The sequence below is a fragment of the Gossypium arboreum genome, chromosome 6 (assembly GCF_025698485.1).
Source record: "Gossypium arboreum isolate Shixiya-1 chromosome 6, ASM2569848v2, whole genome shotgun sequence".
Classification (NCBI taxonomy): domain Eukaryota; kingdom Viridiplantae; phylum Streptophyta; class Magnoliopsida; order Malvales; family Malvaceae; genus Gossypium; species Gossypium arboreum.
In genome coordinates, this window is record NC_069075.1 from 5,510,566 (window position 1) to 5,531,269 (window position 20,704).

The 20,704-nt window shown below is 33.0% G+C and overlaps 1 pseudogene; it reads left to right on the plus strand.

Moving 5' to 3' along the window:
* Positions 1-7,016: 7,016 nt before the first annotated feature.
* On the plus strand, positions 7,017-20,388 carry LOC108485286 (metacaspase-9-like; annotated as a pseudogene).
* The last annotated feature ends 316 nt before the right edge of the window (positions 20,389-20,704 follow it).

Sequence of the window (20,704 nt, forward strand, 5' to 3'; positions counted from 1 at the left end):
TCTTTTCAAGTCCTATTTAAGCGATACAGACCCTACGGAGAGGCTAATTACGTTTTACGGATCAAATTGGGCCAAGACGAAATTTCCCAGAAAATTGGCCCACATGGTCTCATATACGCCTGTGTGGCCTACACGGCCCAATCGGCCTAGACCGTGTGGCCAAATGGGCTCGCAAATGGCCTAACACACGGTCGTTGGGTCTTCAAAGTTAGAGGTTGAAACAAAAATTATAATAAAATAAAGAAAGAAAGAGATTTGAATATAAGAAAGGCGGTGACTAGAGCAGGTAGGTGTCATTACTAGACTTGATTATGGGCTCAACCGAGTTGGGATTTTAGGCTCGTTTTTGATACATGATATTCGCGACAGGTTTTAAAAATTTATAATTAATCGTTCTTGAAACTAACTATTATCACAATAAAGGTAAGTGTACCTATCGAACAGTAGTATAGCTTTAGCAAGACCGGATTGTCGAACCCAAAGTAACCAAGAGTACTAGTAATTACTTTCTTTTTATTATCTAGCCTAAAAATTAAGGGATTTGTTTATCTAAACTAATTAACTAAACTAAGAGTGCACAGAGAGAAATTAGGGAAAAGCTTTTGGGAAAATTCAATTGATTAAGACAATACCAAAGAAAAATCCACCTAGACTTCACTTGTTATTTGACTCTGAATCAAACGATTTATTCATTTGACTTGATCTGTAGAAATCCCTAAGTTAAATTATTATCTCTCTCGAGACTAATAACATCTAACCCTAGGTTGATTAATTAAAATCTCTTTCTAATTAACGCCCTAGTGTTGCTTTAACTTGATCTATGGATCCCCTTATTAGGTTTCACCCTAATCCAGTAAAATCTTATCACCTTATCTCTAGGCGTGCAATCAACTCCGCTTAATTACGATAAATTTACTCTTAGACAGGGTCTTTTCATCCTCTGAATAAGAGTATTAACATGAATCAATATCTTGGAATATTAAAACAAGAATTAAGAACACATGATTAAGAACAAGTCAAATATTTATCATACAATTCAGATAATAATAACAAGATCTGTCTTAGGTTTCATTCTCCTTAGGTATTTAGGGGGGTTTAATTCATACTTATGAAAGAAAATATCTCAAAAGAATAAAGATAACAAAACATAAAGAAAACCCAAAACCCCTGAATGGAAATTGAAGGGAGATCTTCAGTCTTGACGATGAATCCAGCTTCTGAGATGGATCAATCGGCTTCCCTTGAGTAATTCCTTGCCTCTTACTCCGTGTGTCTATTCTAAGTGCCTCCTCCGGTGTTTAAATAGGCTTTAGAATGCCTAAGAGCCCTCAAAAGTGGCCTTTTCCAAATGGGATTATACTTGGGCTCGGTAGGGACACACCCGTGTGACACGCCTGTGTGCGATTGCTCTAGCCCGTGGTCAAAGCTGTTGAATAGGCACGGGCGTGTAGTGTAACAGCCTGTTTTTAGGGTTAATCAGAACAGTGGTTTCGGGGCCACTAAATCCGATGAGTAGGTTTGTAAATATTATATTTAATATTTATGAGTTAATTGTGAGTTTAAAAAAGGTTTTTGATATTGTGATTTTTGTTTTATAAGCGATTTATTAAGCTCAAGTGGTATGACCCTAAGGTCAAGTGGGTTTAGAAAATGAGGTATCGAGACCTCATTTCTATAAACCGAGTCGTAAATGTTTTTATAAATATTTACAGAGTGGCAATAAGATGATATTAAAGTTTCGTTGAAAAATTTTATTGTTTTGATAGTTAATTAAGCAAAAAGGACTAAATCGCGCAAAGCGTAAAAGTTGTGTTCTATAAGTTAAAGATATTAAATAGCTATGGAATTAAATAGTGGGAGTCCTTAAGTGGTAATTATTCCATAATTGTTGATAGTGGAATTCCATGGCTTGGTATAATGGAAATTATTAATGTATATTAAGGTTAAATATGGTATTTGGTAATTATAATAAAATAAAATAAAACAAAAGCCAAATTACATGCTATCATCTTCATCAATAGCCCAATGTGAGAAAGAAAATAATGTTCTCAAAGCTTTGAAGGTTCGCCATGGTTGTTCATGCATGTAAGTTCATGTCGTCTCGGTTTTAATAATTTTTACGTTTTTGAGATCGTTGTTTCGTAATCTAGTCGGCCCGCACCTCTAATTTTAAAATTGTTAAAGTATTTGGATGATGCCATTATTGAATGTTTGAGTATCTTGTTGTTTGATGATGAGTAATAAATCTTTGATGTTTGATTTTCATGTTTGATTAAGTGATTTTTGATAGAAATGTGTATTAAGGACTAAATTTAGAAATTTGTAAATTGAGGGTCAAACGTGAAATAAATAAAAGAAATGGGTTGCTAGAGACCTAAGGTAAATTCGCCTAACATGGGTTTGATGAAATTTTGAGTAATTTGTGTTTTTTGAAATAGGGATTAAATTGTAAAATGTGAAATGTTAGGGATAAAATGCAAAATGCCCAAATTATGTGTCTTTAGATAAAATTTAATGAAATGTTGAATAAATGAGTTAATTTTGATATTAATTAGATTGGCAAAAGTAGAATTCGGATTTGGATCGGGGGGAAAATCAAAATGGTCGATTAGTCGTCTCGTTCCGATTATCGTCTTCCGAGGTAAGTCCTTAAGTAATTATATTTGATTTGCTGCGCGCTTAAGATTATATAATATGATAAGTAATTATTTGACGTTTACAAGTTCGATTTGCAATAAGTATATTGAATTTCGGCTATAAAGCCGAATATGAAATGGATGATTTATGTATATAATGTGGTCGAATGACTATTAAGTGATTATGTGAAAGTGTGTAATATGTGTATACAATTTTATTGTACTTGTTTGTATAAAGTCGAATGTGAATTGAATGGTATATATGTGGTGACAGAATAGCTATTATGAAACCAAGTCAAAGAATGGGATATTTGTATAATAGATGAATTGTGACTATTGTTCCTACTTGATCGAGGTTGTGTGTGAAATAATTTGTGAATATGGCATATAGTCGAATGGTTATTAAAAGTGAAACTAGGATAATGAAAAGATTATGTGTTCCTTGTGTATGATTATTGAACCGAAAGTTAAAAGGTAGGTGTACATTTTGTGCTTATATTCAAATGAAGCAATTAAATTGCTAATGTGAAATGTTATGTGAAATGTGTTAACATGTGAATAAATATGCAAGACACTGGAAATGTATTCGGGCTAAAGTCCTGCAGGCTTCGTGCTGGAAATGTATCCGGGCCAAAGTCCCGCAAGCTTCCTGCTGGAAATGTATCTGGGCTAAAGTCCCATGAGCTTCAGGTTGAAATGTATCCGCCAAAGTCCCGCAGCTTCGTCTTTGGAAATGTATCCGGGTTAAAGTCCCGCAGGCTTTGTGCTGGTAATATAATTTCGGGTTTTATACCTAGTAGGCCAAGTGCCAATGAATTTGATAAAAGTATACAATTACAAGATCCTACACTAAGTTGACAAATTGAAAGTGCATTACATATTAAGTTGGCCAGGTATGTATCATGTACTCGTATGCGATTTTGATTTGAATTAAATTATAAATATATAAAGTGATGCATCTGTGAATAAGTGTTATGACTATAAATGTGATTGTGATATATTCGGTAAATGTGTGAAGTTATGTGAAGTGATTCTATGTTTATATTCAAATATCAACACTTGGTCCTTGTGGAAAGGTTTGTGGAAGTATATGATTTTATTTTTAGGTGATTACGATCATGGAAAATTAAATGTGAATATGATATTGTATTTCATTCGTTTCAATTGAACTAAAGCTGATAGTGAAGCATTTTAATGCCTATGTTATATGAGTTCGATCTTGAATGACATGATATACATGTTTAGATAATTTGAATGCAAGGAATGTGTGAAAGAGCAAATTTGTAATAAATCTGCTTGGGACAGCAACTGTAGCGTGATTTTGGAAAATCACCATAAATTGTGGAAATTGAATTAGAAGCTGAATAAATTATGAAATTAAATCTTAATGAGTCTAGTTTCTTATAAAAGAAACCGTGTAAGCAAAAGAATTTTAGATAATGAGATATTTGAAGTGGAGTGAGACAGAGTCAAAATGACTTTGAAATCCTCTGTTCTGTCTTTAGAAAATCATTGTAAATTGTACAATGATGATTATAAGATAAAATTTATATTCTTAGACTCCTTAATGAGTCTAGTTTCAAATGAAGTAAATGATAACATATTTCGAATTCTGTATAATGAGAAAATTGATTTGTAGTGAAGAGTGGTCAGAGTAGTCAAATAGTGAAACAGGGGAAACTTCAATAAAAATCTGGTATTGATTGGTCAAACCAAAAATTCTGAAAATTTTATGGATGGAATATATATAAGTATATTTTCAGGAAAAATTAACGGCACTTTATTTGGAGTTTCTTATCTTCAGTTAGAAATAATTTAGTGACTGTTGCTCAGGAAAACAGCTTGTAGTGAATTTGTGATTTTGTTGCAAACATGGTTAAAACTAGTTAATGAGATACTTTTCGAGTTCTTATGATCTTATTTGTGATTTCAATATTTGGTTTTAATTGAGTTCAGATTCAAGTGAGGTGAATTTGCTAAATATGCATTATGTTCATGGATACTTGGCCGAAATGGCAATTACCTAGGAATGATTTCTTGAAAATTTGAAATAATCGATCTATAAGTAAATTAATTGTTTGCATTGCTTAAAACTTACTAAGCATTGAAGCTTACTCCGTGTTCTCTTTTCCATTCCTTATAGGTTTATCCTTTAGTTCGAGTTGGAAGAGCCGGAGATATCATCACACTATCGAGTCATTATGTGAGTTGAGAAGATTGTATATCATCATGATTTAAGGCATGTATAGGATAGACTATAGGTAGAATGATATTTTGACTTTGTATACATTATAGCCATGCGAAGATGGCTCGCTTATTTTGTTTAGAGAAGCCTTATAATTGAACTAATGTGTTGAAATGTTTTAGTTATAACTTGATAGTACTTAATTTGTTATTAGATATTCGGTTATGTTTTGATAGTTAGTCATTTTGGAAATTTATAAGAGCTCTTATGAAAAATCAATGAGACGGGTTGCATTGTTGATAATTTATGTCTGGTAAATATCTTTGACCTTATAGAAGTTTTGTTCAGTCAAGTAATACCTCATAACCTTATTCCGGCAACGGATACGGGTTAGGAGTGTTACAGTTATATGTGAAAAGAAAAATTTTTAATTATTTGAGATTTCATGGCCCTGTTTAGTATGGAAGTGTTAGTAAAAGTCAAGTAGCACCTCGAACCCCGTCCCGGCGTCGGATGCGGGCGAGGGGTGTTACATGTAGTCTACCCGTGTAAGTCGTGCTTCGATCCTGCCAAATGGACACGGCCATGTGACACGCTTGTGTGAGGAAGTCCAGGCCATATTAATTTCCCATGTGGGTCCATTTTCTCCATTTTTGGCCCGTTTCTCGCTCTTTTTACTCTCCTATGTTCACCTAAGTATAAAACATGAAATTAAAGAATTAGGAGCATCGAATTCACCAAATCTAAGGAGAAATCATCCATAAATGTGCTAAGCATGGGATAAAAATATGTATAAATTATGGTTTTTCAGTTTTCTAGGCTCTGGCCCTATCCGACCCAAAAATAGGTCTAAAATTTTGTTCAAGCCCAACCTAAATAAAACAATGTTAAACATCAAATACACTAAAAAAATAGTTTATATTATTTTTTTATTTTAAAAAATATAATACATCAAATACACTAAAAACATTAAAACAAATGTTTCCCAACAAATTGAAAATACATTAAAAAAGTTTTTATACTTAAGTAACATTAAGATAGTTGCAACTTAACAAGCAAATACCTCTAAAATAGTAGCAAAATTAACAATAAAATAATAATTGTACAATATCCAAATAATAACAACAAAATAGTAACAATATAATAGTAAAATAATAATTAATTGTAACAAGGAAAATTTTTTTAAGCAATTTCAGGTTGGTTTGGGCCCGAGATAAAAAATTTTACCCGAGGCTCAACCCGTTTGAAAAATGGGTATTATTTTCTGTCCAAACCTATTTTTTGAGCCTATATTTTTATCAAATTCTCCCACTTTTCAAGAGAGTTTTCGAGCTTGGACGAGTGACCTAACTTATAATCAAGTTTAGTCATGACCCTCTTAAAATAAAAATTACTTTTTATACCCTAAAATTGAAAACTAATATTTAAACCTCTGTAGAATCAATAAACTTATAAGTTAAACATTATACAAATACAACTTATTCTAAAAAATATAAAATTTTAATTGACTCTTCTTAAATCTATATATAGATACATAATTTACCTCTGCAGAGTGCCGACCGCACATAGAAATCAGAAGCTAGGCAACACAATCACGATAGTAGAACCGACAGCCCTTGCAGACGAAGGCCAACGTGAGCCACGACCAAGATAAAAACAGAAAGATGACGTGGTGGACGAAGGCGAAGCAGATCATATCAGTGCTGTTATAATTATTTATCTTTGACCACCACCCTATATTTTCTATCTTTCATCGTCTTTGTCTGAAAAGGAAAACCTAGCTGCCTTTTGCTAGATCTTTCTTGCTTCTGTCGGAAACCACCCTGTCTTACGCTTTGTCAATCACAACACCTGTCCTCCTCCCAATTCGGATTAATCACTCACTCTTTTATTTTTAATTTATTTCGTATTCAATATTATCGAATAATAACTCCAGAGTCACTCTTTTATGCAGTACTGATATGCAAATTCCTTGCACAAAATGTTTGCATATGCATGGATTTCGCATGCATTTTCCAAAACACAAAAGACAAACAAAAGTGTTGTACGTGCCTACCTACCCACATGTCGTCATCTTTATGGTCAGTACACATGCTGTAAATTAGTGTGTATATATATAGGTTCTCAGTGAGACAGTGGAAGCACATTAATACAACGGTATAAGCAACACAAAATAGTCAAATTAGCGAAGCAAGATGAGTAAGGGTACGAAGAGAGCAGTTCTGGTGGGATGCAACTACCCCATGACCCAATTCAGGTTGCATGGATGCATCAACGATGTGAGAGCCATAAGAGGTCTGATCCTGAACTTTGGGTTTAAGGAAAGCGATGTTAATGTCCTCACCGATGCGCCAGGGGCGCCGGTTCTGCCTACTGGTGCAAACATTAAAGATGCACTTAATAGAATGATGAACAAGGCTAAAGCAGGAGATATCCTATTTTTCTACTTTAGTGGACATGGAACACGCATTCCAATCTTTCAACCTGGCCAGCCTTTCAGGCAAGATGAAGCAATCGTGGCTTGTGATTTAAATCTTGTCACCGGTAGGTTTTTGTTTGAATTTATATATTTATTTTAGCAATATATATTCATACCCTATATATACATGGTTTCTGCAGATGTGGACTTCAGGCGTTTAGTTAACCGGCTACCAGAAGGAGCAAGCTTCACAATCCTATCAGATTCGTCCCACAGTGGTGGTCTCATTGAAAAGAGAAAGAACAATTTGGTGCTGAGCATATGATGGCTCCAGTAAATCCCCACAAGCCTAAACCGTCTAAGGCTAAGGCTAAGAGTCTTGCTTTTGATATCATACATAGTGCGATGGATATAGGGGTAGGCATCATATACGACGAAGCAAAAGTTGGCCAAATGATTTTCAGAATCTTCGGGAAAGATGTGAGTCTCAAATTCCATCCTCACTACGTAAATGGGTTAATGGTGTTGGATCCACTGGAGGAGGATCATGGGATTTTATTAAGTGGGTGTGAAGCCAATGAGACATCATATGACCTGGTCTTGGAGAATAAAGCCTTTGGGGCGTTCACCGATGCTGTGGTTAACGTAATCAATCAGCACTTGGGTGCTGGAATAAGCAACAGACAACTTGTGGCTGAGGCTGCCAAGATTATGAAGAACAATGGATTCGAGCAGAACCCTTGCCTTTATTGCAATGACGAGAATATGTTAGAATTAATTGATCCAAATTATTATTTAAATAAAATACGATGAAAAATAAAATAAAAGTAAAATCCATATAGAACTAGACTTCTTTTATTTTATTTTAGAATAAGGTTTTTTAAACCTTATTAAACTTCATCTATTTTATATTGATTAGGATAAGGTGTTTCAATCCTACTAGAATATGGCTTTATAAGCCTATAAATAGACATAGTCTATTCCTCTTGTATTGATTCAAATTTTCGACATAGTAAATTTTCTTCTCCTCTCGTGGTTTTTTTCCCGAAAGGGTTTCCACGTAAAATTTGTGTGTTCTTTATTTTTATTTTTATTTTATTTTATTTTTTCACAAATTGGTATCAGAGCTTCCGAGTTATTCATCTCGATCACGGTAATGGAGTCTTTGAAGTATGAAATTCCGCTGTTGGATCGCAACACCAGATTTGCATTGTGGCAAATTAAGATGCAAGCAGTTCTTGCACAGATGGATCTGGAGGATGCCCTACTAGGGATAGATAAGATGCCTTCGACATTAACAGATGAAAAGAAGAAGCGTAAGGATCGAAAGGCGTTAACACAATTACAATTGCATTTGTCCAACGAAATTTTGCAGGATGTGATGAAAGAGAAGACTGCCGCTGCATTATGGAAGAGGCTAGAACAAATATGTATGTCGAAAACTCTAACAAGCAAGTTGCATATGAAGCAGCGTCTTTATGCTCATCGTTTGGAGGAAGGTGCATCTGTACACGAACACTTAACAGTGTTTAAAGAAATTCTCTCAAACTTGGAGGCCATGGAGGTTCAGTATGATAAGGAAGATCTAGGGTTGATTCTATTTTGTTCGTTGCCCGCCTTATTCAACCTTTAGAGACACGATTTTATATAGCCATGAGTCTCTCAGCTTGATGAGGTTTATGATTCTTTAACCTCGATGATAAAATGAAGCATCTTGTGGTTAAACCCGACTCTCAGAGAGAGGGTCTCATTGTTCGTGGGAGACAAGATCGGAATGCTGATGATGATCGTGGTAGGACACAGGAACGGAATCCTCGTGGTAAATCTAAAGGTAAATCGAAGTTTTCAAACAGAGGTAAAACTTGTAACTTCTGCAAGAAGAAAGGGCACATTAAATCTGAGTGCTATAAGCTACAAAATAAGATTAAAAGGGAGGCTGCGAATCAAAAGGGAAAACAACCAGAAAATTTCGGTGAAGCTGATGTTGTAGAAGATTACAGCGATGGTGAACTTCTAGTTGCTTCTATCAATGATTCTAAAGTAAGCGAGGAATGTATACTTGATTCAGGCTGCAGCTTCCACATGAGTCCCAATCGGGATTGGTTTACAACTTACGAAATAGTGTCTGAAGGTGTTGTTTTGATGGGAAATAATGCTTCGTGTAAAATCGCAGGTGTTGGAACAGTTAAAGTTAAGATGTTTGATGGAGTTGTCAGAACACTTAGTGAGGTACGACATGTTCCAGAATTGAAGAGAAATTTAATTTCAAAAGGGTACAGATATACAGCTGAAAGTGGGATTTTAAAGATTTCCAAAGGTTCCCTTGTTGTGATGAAAGGGCAAAGAAAAACTTCCAAGTTATATGTTTTACAGGGTTCTACTGTTACTGGTTATGTAGCTGTCGCTTCCTCTTCCTTGTCAGATGATTATATTACTAAACTGTGGCATATGCGCCTAGGGCATATGAGTGAGAATGGCATGGTAGAATTGAGTAAAAGAGGACTTCTTGATGGGTAAGGAATTTGCAAACTAAATTTTTGTGAGCAGTGTGTTTTTGGAAAGAAAAAGAGAGTTCGATTCACTAGAGGAATCCATAACACGAAGGGAATATTGGAGTATATTCATTCTGATCTGTGGGGGCCATCCAGAGTGCCTTCGAGAGGTGGAGCTAATTATATGCTAACCTTTATTAATGATTTTTCTAGAAAAGTTTGGGCGTTCTTCCTAAAGTAGAAAAGCGATGTGTTTTTCGCATTTAAGTCTTGGAAAATTATGATTGAAAAACAGACGGGAAAACAGATAAAATACCTCCACACAGACAATGGCTTAGAGTTCTGTTCTGATGAGTTTAATAGATTGTGCAAGTCAGAAGGGATCATGAGACACTCGACAGTTTGTCATACTCCACAACAAAACGGCATTGTAGAACGATGAACAGAATGATCATGGAGAAGGTTTGATGTATGTTGTCAAATGCCAACTTATCGAAGTCATTTTGGGCAGAAGCAGCCTCTACTGCATATTTTTTAATCAACAAATCTCCATCTGTTGCCATTGAGAAAAAGACTCCACAAGAGGTATGGTCTGGTAATCCTGCTAATTATTTTGATTTAAAGATTTTTGGGTGTCCTGTGTATGCTCATGTTGATAATGGAAAATTGGAACCGAGATCCATTAAATGCGTTTTTCTTGGTTATAAAGCTGGTGTAAAAGGGTATAAGTTATGGTGTCCTGAAAATAGAAAAGTTGTGATTAACAGAGATGTTGTTTTTGATGAAACTGCTATGCTACCTGCTACCTAACTTATCTCTTAAAGACTCATCCAATAAAGAAAATCAAAAGTAGGTGGAGCATCAGATTAATACAGAGTCAACTCCTCAAGCCAAAACAAAAGTTGAGAATAGAGTTGCTTCTTCACCACAATACTCTATGGCCAAAAACAGAACTAGAAGAGAAATTAAACCTCCAAAGAAGTATGCCGAGGCTGATCTAGTTGCTTATGCTTTAAATGTGGCTGAAGATATAGATGCAAATCAAGAGCTATCTAATTATTCTGAGGCGGTTAGCTGTGAAGACTCAGAAAAGTGGATGTTTGCTATGCAAGAAGAGATGGAATCACTTCACAAAAACAGAACATGGGACCTTGTGAAACTTCCTAAATGTAAAAAGGCTGTTCGTTGTAAATGGGTGTTTAAAAAGAAAGAAGGGACTCTAGGAGTTGAAGAACCCAGATATAAAGCAAGGCTTGTTGCAAAGGGTTACAGTCAAATTTCAGGAGTGGACTTCACAGATGTGTTCTCTCCAGTTGTTAAGCATAGTTCGATTCGAGCTTTGCTTGGTATTGTGGCCATGCATGATTTGGAGCTTGAACAGTTAGATGTAAAAACTGCATTTCTGCATGGAGAACTTGAGGAGGATATTTACATGCAACAATTAGAGAGTTTTATAGTCTCAGAAAAAGAGGACTATGTTTGCTTGCTGAAAAAGTCCCTTTACGGTTTGAAACAGTCACCAAGACAGTGGTACAAGAGGTTTGATTCCTTTATGACTTCTTATGATTTCAAAAGAAGTAGTTTTGACAGTTGTGTTTACTTTAAGAAAAACAGTGATGGTTCTTTTGTGTATCTACTTCTTTATGTTGATGACATGTTGATAGCAGCAAAAGATAAAGGAGAGATAAGAAATGTCAAAACCCAACTAAGTAAAGAATTTGAGATGAAAGATTTAGGACCAACAAAGAAGATACTTGGAATGGAGATTCTCGAGATAGAAAAACAAGTAAATTGTACCTAAGTCAAGGGGTACATTGAGAAAGTTCTTTGCGTGTTCAATATGTAGAGTGCTAAGCCTGTTAGTACTCCTTTAGCGACCATTTCGACTTTCATCAGTTTGTCTCCACAATCAGATGATGAGATTGAGTACATGTCACATGTTCCATACTCTAGTGCAGTGGGATCTCTCATGTATGCTATGGTTTGTTCACGTCCAGATTTATTATATGCAGTCAGTGTAGTTAGCAGATACATGACGAATCTCGGTAAAGAACATTGGAAAGCAGTTAAGTGGATTCTAAGATACTTACGAGGTACTACTGATCTTTGCTTACAGTTTGGAAGAACTAGAGATGGAGTCATAGGGTATGTTGATGCTGATTTTACTGGAGAACTTGATAAAAGAAGATCTCTCACATGTTATGTCTTTACAAAAAGCCACTTTGCAGTCTACAGTCGCTTTGTCTACCACTGAAGCTGAGTACATGGCGATTACTGAGGCTTGTAAAGAAGCTATTTGGTTGAAGGGACTCTTTAGTAAACTCAATGAAGACCTTCAAATCAGCACAGTATTTTGTGACAGTCAGAGTGCCATCTTTCTTACAAAAGATCAAATGTTTCATGAGAGAACAAAACACATTGATGTTCGGTATCATTTTGTTCGTGATATTATTGCTCGTGGTGATATTGTTATGAGCAAAATTAGTACTCATGAAAATCCTGCAGATATGATGACTAAGTCACTTCCTATAACCAAGTTTGAGCATTGATTAGACTTGGCTGGTGTACATTGTTGAAGTTAAACCCTTAAGGGGTTTTATGGAAGAGGTGGAGAACTTGTTTATTGAAAGTTCGCGATGAAGAACTTGTTCATTGAGAATTTGTCTCAAGGTGGAGATTGTTAGAATTAAGTAAAATCCATAGAGAACTAGACTTCTTTTATTTTATTTTAGAATAAGATTTTTTAAACCTTATTAAACTTCATCTATTTTATATTGATTAGGATAAGGTGTTTCAATCCTACTAGAATATGGCTTTACAGGCCTATAAATAGACATAGTCTATTCCTCTTGTATTGATTCAAATTTTTGACATAGTGAATTTTCTTCTCCTCTGCCCGTGGTTTTTTTCCCGAAAGGGTTTCCACGTAAAATTTATGTGTTCTTTATTTTTATTTTTTTATTTTATTTTTTCACAGAATACAAACACACTTTTCTTGGGTGGCTTTGCTTAAATTTCTGATCAAAATGCTGGTGCTCAGGCTGTCAGTGTCACCAATAATAATGTGCTTATGTTTTGCACTACTACTAGAATAAATTTGACAGCTTGTTGACTTACATACCTACAACTGTTTTCTTATGCATCTCCGTATATAGTGTGCGTTTGTTATGTGTGAAATTTTAGTGTATAAATAAATAAATAAATAAATAAAAGTTTTATTGTCTTATTTAGAGTTTTTTTGTAATTTTATAAATTAGGTTAAGGGAGGTTCCGGATTATTATAACCAAGTAGGGCAGGACATTAGACAAATGGAGTGGAGAAACTCAAGGCGTCCAACAATCTTCATCAATAACATGCATTAGGAGAGTGATTTCAAAGTTACATGGGTTCGATTCTATCATAAATGGTTTGTGGTAGATATGATACTCTCCAATCCAAGATCTTCAATTTGGAAAAGATCCTTTTCGGTCAGAGATAAAAGATATATACGGATAAATTTTGATCAGTAGGGGTGTGCATTCGTTCCAATCGAGTGAAAAAATTAAATTTTTTTTGCAATATAATTAACTCTATGTTAGATTATATAAATTTGAAATCATATATTTTTAAAAATTCATTCAAAGAAAAATAAGAGAAAATAAAAATAATTTAGTATGAAAACTTGAATAATTAATTTACTTATTTAGGTCTCAAAATGATTATTTAGAAATCTTTTTAATTTTTGTATATTCTTTAGATTTTTAATTTTTTTAAATTTTTATAAATATTTAGAATTTTTTGTAATTTTTGTTGAGAGAAAGATCAATTTGCTCATTTTCAAAATTGACAGGGGCAAAAGATATATTTACACCAATCCATTATTTGAGTTATTCGAATTGTAAAATTTAACCAGACTTCAATCTGAAACTCGAATTACTTATTCGAGTTTATTAAAAAAATCAAATAACTTGAATAACTAAATTCAATTAACTCAAAATTTGATTTTTTTAAATCAATTGAGTTTTACTCACTCCTATCGATCATAATGAGCCAATCAATAAGGTGTTCATAATGGATTCATTAGGTGAGGAGGTTTGGTATGCAGGTTCTAGAAGCTCGAGGCATTCATAGAGTGATTGGAAATGTTTACTGTAATAGCCCAAATTTTAGTAATGTCGGAAATAGTGGTTCGAGACCACCAAATCTGACAAATGAACTCGTAGATTATATTATTTAACATTTATGAGCCAAATGTAGCTTTTAAAAGATTTTTGAAATAGTAAATTGTGTTTTATAAAGATTTATTTGGTCAAGAAATTGAGAAAAAAAAGGTATCGAGATCTCGGTGTTATAAACCAAGCCATAAATATTTTTATAAATATTTACGGAGTGCCAATAAGGTAGTATTAAAATTTCGTTAGAAAGTTTTGACGTTTAGGTGATTAATTAAATAAAAAGAACTAAATTGAAAAAGGTGTAAAAGTTGCTAGAAGGATTAAATAGCTCAATTGTCAAATGAGAAAGGACCTAAAGTTCAAATAAGCCCAAATGAGATATTTTGGGCTGCAATAGCCGAGAAAAATCAAGAAATGGGTGAACTAAGGGCAAAATTGGAAATTTGCCAAAATTAGCTAAATAAAAATGAGACCAAATTGGAATATCCAGAATTTTCATCATTTCTCTTCATTTTCATCAGCTGAAAAACAACCATGGAAGAGGGTTCAAGATAGTTTTCATACTCTAGCTTCATTTAAGTTTAATTTTTGCTTTCCCCTTGAAATTTCTATGTTTTTGGACTTTTACAATTGGGTCTAACTTACTATTTCATTAGTTTTTGATTCTATGGCTAATTTTTAAAGTTGCTATGGATGAGTGCTGGAAGCATATGATGAATAAACATAGAACTGAAGCTTTAATTTTGTTATATGATGATTTTATCAAGTAAAATTGATGGAAATTGATTTTAAAACCTAACGGTGAAAGAGTTTGGAATTAAGGTCTAGTGTTAAAATTTTGATTTTCAAAGGATATGAAGTAGTTTAAAATGATATAATAAAGTATTAATTGAGAAAAATTAGCTCAATTGAGGGGTTAATTGAGCAAGGACTGAATTGTATGAACTGTGAAATTTGGGGCAAAATAGAAATCAACATTTTGCACTAAAATAGTTTGGACAGCAGCAGTAGTCTAACTTTGAAAAATCACCAAAAATTGTAGAAATCGAATTAAAGGGTGAATAAAATGTGGAATTAAATATTATTGAGTCTAGTTTCTTATAGAAGAAACGTTGTAAGCAATGGAATCGTAAATCATGAGATATAATAAATTTTGTGAGACAAGGTTAGAATGAATTTAGGTTCCCCTATTCTGAATTTGTAAAATCATAAAAAAATTGGAAAAAAATAATTAGGGGCTTAAATTTATATGTTTAAAATCCTGAATGAGTTGATTGTTAAGAGAAATAAACGAGAACATCATCCGAATCCCGTACGATGAGATGATTAATTTTTAGTGAAGAAGGGTCGGAACTATTAGATAGCAGAATAGGGGTGAATTTAACGAATAAACTGTACCTATTGGCTAAACCAAAAATTCTGAAAATTTTATGGTAAGAAGATACCTAAGTATTGTTTTAGTGAAAATTAGCAGATCTTAATTTGGAGCTCCATAGCTCAAGTTAAAAATAATTTAGTGCCTATGACACGGATGGACAGCTTTGGAATATACATGTAAGTAAATAGTGAAATTATAGATAATGTTACTTATAAGCGTGTTATATACATTAAGGATCTGGAATGGAGAGGAGGAGGAGGAAAATATGTGAGTGACTTATGCACAAATTGATCACATGCTCGATTATATTTGGTAAATGTTAAACTTTGTTAAAATGAAAATTGTTATAAATTCATATTTGAATTAAATGTTATATATGTTAAAGAATAATTTGAATATTTGATATTGCCTAATAAATGAATATCTGATATTGGTTAATAAATGTTAAGCCAAATATATATAAAAAAAAGTTATAAGTGTATAATTGAGTACAATCGTTTAGTGAAAAGTGATGAATTGACAGAAAAGACCATGGTTAAGCCATGACAAAGTGTAGATGTAAGACCATAGCTGAGCTATGGCATTCAAAAGTAAAGAATTGACGATGAATTACCCAAGTAAATCAAGATTCAACATTTTTTATGAATTCTTGTGTTTGCTTTCAGTTTAGCTACTCTGAGTTTCAGTTCAACCCTTATGGGTTTCCGTTTAGCACTTATGTGCTTCAGTTAGCCTTTGGTTTTCAAACACGATGTACTCAAATTCGTAAGCCGTTCATTGCATTGACAAGTTGGTAAGTAGAAAATGAAACATGTGTGAAAAAATGTGGTAAGTATTTTCATGGTTATTAAATTGTGATAGACAGGAAGAAATAGTGAATGACATGCTTATGTATGGTTATATGTATTTATTTGAAATACAAGAAAATGATGGTTATATATTTGATATATGGAGACATGAGACTATGATATATGAACATGGAATATATTTGATAAATGTGTTCGTTCATAATTATAGAATTGTACAACTGAAGTGTACTATTTGTATAAAGATAGTATTTCAAATGATTGGATGTGTAAAAGTATATGCATATGAGAAATCTAATGAAAGTTGAGCCAATACATGTTTCTTGGTATTTATATAAATAATATGACTAACAATGTGATAGGAATAGGTATTACGGCTCATGATCAATTTGAATAATTATGCTTTGCATATTTATGTTTAATATAGAGAAGCGGTAAGTTAATTACCATGTTATACGATTTTATTAAATATTACATGCTTACTTTGTTTTACTTTTTCCCCTAATTAATAATGATTAGGTAAACTCCGGTAATACCTCGTACTCTGTTCTGGTGACGAATTCAGGTAGGGGGTGTTACATTTACATTAATTCCATTCAACCTTGGGAGAATTGTTAACAAATTTAATGTTTTTATTTATAATATTTTTTTATTTCATTATTTGTAAATAATATTTAATATTTTATTTACATTAGTTAGATGTATAAAGAAATATATTTATACTTATATTTATTACTAATATTCAATACATAAATTTAAATTGTATAATTAATTTTATATATTAAAAGTGGAAGGATTTGCTTACACTAAAGTGAAACTAAAGTAATTTTATATGCTTTCATATATTTTTGTATGATTATTAATTTAACAATCCAACTATTAAATTTATCGATATTATTGTACTTTTCATGCATGTAAAATTTTAAATTGATTTGATATCTATCATATCGATCTAAAATATTGTATATATTAATATCTATTTAACGATTAAAAGTATTCTACATAAAAAATAGTTTGAAATTTTTAATTTACGTTAAATTTGATATGCATGAATTATATAAATGAAATATGACGTTTTATCATTAAATTATTAATTGTACAAAAATATACATGTAAACTACTTTATTTCAATGTCCATAATGGTCATTCTACTTTCTTAGTATAAATTTATTATCTATCTCTGTTGTAGACACTCAATTTTGCCCGCCCATTTCAGTATTTAAAATAATAAATGCCAAAAAATAAAATAAAATAAAGTACAAGTCCAGTACAAAATTACAAACATATAATTTGGCCTAATCAGAATGACCCATTACTTGAAAAGATTTAAGGTCCATCTATAAGCTTGACTCATATGGAAATATAATCTTTAAGGATATGCAATCTTAGATATGATATTCAATCTTAGATATGATATGCAATCTTGAAGATATGATCTTGTAATCTTGGAGATTTAATTTGTAGATATCCTTTAATCTTAATCGTTGATGTAATTGATCTGTACCGTTGGATTTTGGGAGGCTCAACTATAAATAGAGGCCTCTCCCTTCATTGTAAATCACTTGAGTTTTGGGAAGCAATAAGAATTCTTGAGAGCATTCACTCAAATTTCTCTCCCTCTTGCATTCTTACTTTCTGTGGTTTGTTCTTATTTTATTCTTCGTCTATCTTAGTTTTTCAACCTTTTTTTATTTTAATTTCTTCATTTTTCAAATATTTATACATTTGATTATATATTTTATATATTATAATATTTAACCTTTTATATAGTTTATTTTCAAATATATATTTTCTATGCATGTATATATATTATATTATCATTTCATGTATTTTGAACTATTGCATTATATTTTTATATTTTCTAAATGTTCTATTTATTCATTTTTTAGTGTATGTCATTTATCTTATTTGTGCATAGTTTCATTTTTTATATGCTATGTTTAATTATTTCTTTTATGTGTTATTTTATGATATATATTGTTGTATAATTTTTTGCATGTATTATATTTTTCTTTTAGTTTACTCATGTTTTTATTTGTTTATTATCTTATATTTACCCTAGTATGATTTTTTTCATTAAACGTATGTTCATGTTATTTAGTTTTTCATAATGATATTATTTATGTTTGTATGGAAATGTTAAAATATTTTGTACATCGTGCTTTATGATGCATTAATATGTCATTCTAAAACGTCATTTAAAATAATATTCCAAGGTTTTTTTTTTTAAAAATAAAAGGCAATGCTTGATGTTTGGAAACTTCGAGAAAGGTAGTGCCCTAACTTACTGGGTTGCGACTTTTCTCGTTGAATTCGAATAGTCAAACACCCTTCTAAGTGATTTTGAGTTTTCAAAACTTAAACAATTATTTCGAGATTTCAAAACATAATGTCCTAACTTACTGGATATGGCATTTTGTTGTTTCGAGATAGAAATTTTCGAAAGTCGAGCTTAGTTTCGAAGGTTTTAAAATGTTGCGTCTTAACTTACTGGATGTGATGTTTTGACTCTTTTAAAATAAGTGAGCCTTAATTTTCAAAATTGAAACATTCTAATTAAAAGAGGTTTGCATCTTAAAACTTTCAAATTTCCCGACATTAAAGACACTTGATAATCAATTAGGTACCAATTTTTGGGCGTTACGAGGGTACTAACCCTTCCTCGTACGTAACCGACTCCCGAATCCATTTTCTCGAGTTTCGTAGACCAAAATTAATGTTTTAAAACAAAACATTTTATAAGGTGATCCAATCACACCTAAAAAGATTGGTGGCGACTCCCGTTTTCGTTTTTCTTAAAGTCGATTCCCATTTTCCAAAACTTGATTTAAAAATGGTTTCGATAGCTTGGCGACTCCACTGGGGATTAATAAGAGAGTCAAGCCGTGTAATTGATTATCTCTTGTCTTAATGTCGGAAATTAAAAATTTTAAAATTTAATCCTCTTTGCATTACATGTGTTTGTATTATTGCATGTGTTGCTATATTCTGATACGCATTGCATTTGCATGACTGTTGTGGTCACACCCTTAAGTGGGAGTGAGAAGCTACGCCTTCGTGAGGTTTTTGCCTCCGTGCAGGATAGTGGATCACTTTCGGGATACATCCGTACCTATGGTTTTGTGAGATTTTCATCTCCGTGTAGCCATAGGGAAATGTATTCCCCTGAACTGAACTCGATTCAAATGAGCCTATAATGGGTGAGGATTGAGGAATCTGCTGGTTCGGGTACCTCAAACTTTAGAAACAAACCACATATAGAAAAACCGTAAGAGCTCAATATAGATAGAATTATACTTAGGTTATCTTTGTGTTTATTAATATCATATGATACTGACTGTTTTCTTTCTTTTGTGCATGTCATTTTGCATTTAAAAGGTATCGATTCACGGTCAGTTTCTAAGTTAGAAAGTTTTATTATGGAGAACGGACTTCTTGATAGAATGGAGGGCAACGTTAACTTCCATAAATGGTCAAAGGAAACAGTGAAGGATACACATCAGAATTATGGGGTTACACTCGCATCAGCGTGGCGCAAAATAATCTCCAGGAGTTAAAGGAAATATGGGATCAATGGAGTAATGAAGCCAAGCAGTTGTTCTACAATAACTAAGGGGACTTACAGTATTTGCTTGACAGGAGGATAGATAAGCAATTCAAAGTGAGTGTGGGAGTATTGATGGACACTTCTACCATTATAGCATTTCTCTTTCATATGAAGACTGTTGCCATGTGGATGGTAAGGGTATTGGAAGGAAAGTGATTGATAGAGTGCATGAGACCTACAAAAATGAGTCGGATGGAAAGAATTTTGCCTATGATGGTAAAAAGCTCGTTTACTATAGGACTGCTACCAAACAACAAGCTTGAGTTTACTGTTGTACTTATTAGAAACAATGGAAATGCAAACCCCGATGGCCTGGATAGCTCAAGTAAGCGTGAAAAAAAGCGATTAAAGAAGACCGTATCATACAAAGACCTTTAGAGATTAGCTATGCTGTGAAGGTACCGAGGTAGGATGCTTTGCGTGGGTAGAAATCTGAAAGCTCTTAAGAAACATTGAGGATATAGGATATTATTTTAAGATAACACACTGTAGAACAGGATACCTACCTGTTCACTAATCTATCTCAAAATAATCAGAACAACTCCACAGGTATTGGAGGAGGTGTCCCTAGTTGCACGGATTACCCCACAGATGAGGTCTTAGCTCAAACTCAGGAGGCAGCTGATTATTTACAGATATTGGCGGTACAGGCTGACATATTGAGCACCAATACGAGATACAATCAGATCGTGGCTAAGAGTTTGTTTTAAAACTTTGGGCATTAGGGCGAAAGCATATTTGTAATCCATTTATATGTAAAGATATTCTTTTCCTAAATAAAGTTTTCTAAATGAGATTGAATCGAGATCGATACCTTTTGCATTCATGCATCTCATAGCATTTCATTGCATCATTTGTATTCAAAATTATAAAAAGACCCTAATTACTTAAAGTTATTAAAAAGAGAAAGAAAAAGAGAGAGAGAAGAGGGTCATGGCTGAGTGAAAAAGAAATTGAATGGGAATTAACGATGTTCCCTTACATATCCCCGACTTTTATGTCAGGAGGGATAGCTTACCCGGAGAA